The sequence below is a fragment of the Penaeus japonicus genome, unplaced genomic scaffold, assembly GCF_977035675.1.
Source record: "Penaeus japonicus unplaced genomic scaffold, GWHDUDI00000001_assembly GWHDUDI00000013, whole genome shotgun sequence".
In the NCBI taxonomy this organism is placed as follows: domain Eukaryota; kingdom Metazoa; phylum Arthropoda; class Malacostraca; order Decapoda; family Penaeidae; genus Penaeus; species Penaeus japonicus.
The window spans coordinates 44,549,211-44,551,710 of NW_028234415.1; the positions used below are offsets into that span (position 1 = coordinate 44,549,211).

The 2,500-nt window shown below is 50.9% G+C and overlaps 1 protein-coding gene across 2 annotated transcripts in view; it reads right to left on the minus strand.

Moving 5' to 3' along the window:
• Positions 1 to 2,500, minus strand: part of LOC122255001 (uncharacterized) — a 46,405-nt gene that overhangs the window by 37,982 nt on the left and 5,923 nt on the right. Inside the window, exon 1 of one of the 2 annotated variants that reach the window (XM_086543612.1) lies at positions 1,205 to 1,335. The exons of the other annotated variant lie outside the window; for it this stretch is intronic. The gene's annotated coding sequence lies outside the window, so the exon portion shown is untranslated. Of the gene's footprint in view, positions 1 to 1,204; positions 1,336 to 2,500 lie in introns of those variants that run through there. 2 annotated transcript variants of the gene reach the window in all.

The window sequence follows — 2,500 nt, forward strand, 5'->3', positions numbered from 1 at the left end:
CCCATACCCCCTCCAACATAAAAACCCCTCCTCCACCCCCCTCCCCTCCCTCCCCACCTCCATGGACCTTCCCGCGTTCATCAACCCTATCCCAACCCCAGTCCTGTCGTCATCTGTTTTCGGTGTTGTTTCCTTAATCTCTTTCTTCATTCCTCTTTTTTTTTTCTTGTGGTATTTTTAGTTTCGTTCCTTTTTTCTTGGCTTTTTACTTTCACTTTTTCTTCTTTCTTTCTGCCTCTGACCGAGTGGTTGTTTGTTTGTTTGTTTGTTTGTTTGTTTGTTTGTCTGTCTTGTATGTTTGTCTGTGTCTGTCCGTCTGTCTGTCTGTCTGTCTGTCTGTCTGTCTGTCTGTCTGTCTATCTGTCTGTCTGTCCGTCCTTCCTTCCTCTCTGTCCCTCCTTCTTTCCTTCCTTCCTTCCTTCCCTCCTTCCTGCCTTCCTTCCTTCCATCCATCAATCCATCCATCCTTCCTTTCTTCCTTCCTTTCCTTCCTGCCATCCGTCCGTCTGCCAGTATATCCCTCATTCATTCACCCATTTATCCACCCACCCGCCCACTCCCCCCACCCACCCATTCCCCCCCAACCACTCCTCCCCATTCACTCGCCCACTCAGCCCTTACTCTCCCCAAAGTGCACGAGCGAATAAAACGTTTAAGTAGAGTCCGCGCGGCGACATGCGTTCAGGGGACCAATGCCACGTTGCTTACACTGAGTAATAAACACGGCTCACACACATCGCGAATTAAATGTACACACATATACACACACACAGTCACACACGCATGTACCCACGTATTTACACGCATATGTATACCTACACGTGTAGATATTTACCCATATGTGTGTGTGTGTGTGTGTGTGTGTGTGTGTGTGTGTGTGTGTGTGTGTGTGTGTGTGTGTGTGTGTGTGTGTGTGTGTGTGTGTGTGTGTGTGTGTGTGTGTGTGTGTGTGTGTGTGTGCGTGTGTATGTGTTTGCGTACATGTACAGGCAGACATTTACGTACACGTAGAATGAACATGCACGAGTACACGCACATAAAACTTTCACACGTAAACAAAAGCACACACACAAGCACACACACATAGTCTATACAGTCAATATGAAAGCAAACAAGCAAACAAGAGACTAAAGCGAAAGAAATGTACATGAACACCAGCCCCCTCCCCCTCCACCCACCCCCTTAGGACCTACCATGAACTCACCTCATGGTTAAGACAGATGATCAGGACACTCAGATCAGGCTGTCACAGCAGACTCCAAGGCAGCCAGGAGAGAAAACAAAACACGCTGGTCCGCCACACAGTAACGCACTCACACACACACACACACACGCGCATACATACACACAGACAGACGACCAGACACACAAGACGGACGCACGCACCCACGCACGCACGCACACGCGGACGGACGCCGACGAAGGGAGCTCACACTGCCACACTCTCCGGCCAGGGCGACGCGCACGAGGGGCTGACCCGGCCTCCACCACCGCCACAGATACACTGATCAATGAACGAACTCTGCTCACCTGCCTTACCCCCCACCCCCCCACCCTGTCCCTCTACATGGCACCCCCCTCCCTCGATCAGGTACCTAGCGGCTCTCCTCTTTCTCTCTCTCTCTCTCTCTTCTCTCTCTTCTCTCTCTCTCTTCTCTCTCTCCTCTCTCTCTCTCTTATTCCTCTCTCTCTCTTATTCTCTCTTCCTCTCTCTCTCTCTCTCTCTCTCTCTTATTCTCTCTCTCTCTTTTCTCTCTCTCTCTCTCTCTCTCTCTCTTCCTCTCTCTCTCTCTCTTCCTCTCTCTCTCTCTCTCCCTCTCTCTCTCTCTCTTCCTCTCTCTCTCTCTCTCTCTCTCTCTCTCTCTCTCTCTCTCTCTCTCTCTCTCTCTCTCTCTCTCTCTCTCTCTCTCTCTCTTCCTCTCTCTCTCTTCCTCTCTCTCTCTCTTCCTCTCTCCCTCTTCCTCTCACCTTCTTCCTCTTTACCACTTCCTCTTTACCACTTCCTCTCTTCCACTTCCTTTTCTTCCACTTCCTCTCTTCCACTTTCTCACTTCCATTTCCTCTCTTCCTCTTCCTTTTACTCACTTCCTCTTCCTCTCCCTCTCCTTCTTCCTCTTCCTCTTCCTCTCCTTCTTCCTCTCCTCCCTCTCCTTCTCCCTCTTCCTCTCCCTCTCCCTCTCCCTCTCCCTCTCCCTCTCCCTCTCCCTCTCCCTCTCCCTCTCCCTCTCCCTCTTCCTCTTCCTCTCTTCCTCCTCCTCTTTCCCTCTCCCTCTCTCCATATCTTCATTTCCCCCTATCTCCTTTTCTCCTTCTCCTTCTCTTTCTCTACCTTTCTTTCTCTCCCTCTCTTTCTCTACCTTTCTTTCTCTCCCTCGCTTTCTCTCCGTCTCTTCCTCTCCCTCCCCCGCTCCCCCTCCCCTCGTTCGCTCCTTGTTCTCCCTCTCCCTCTCTCCCTATCACTCGCTTCTTATCCTCCCGCTCCTTCACTTTATCTATCCCT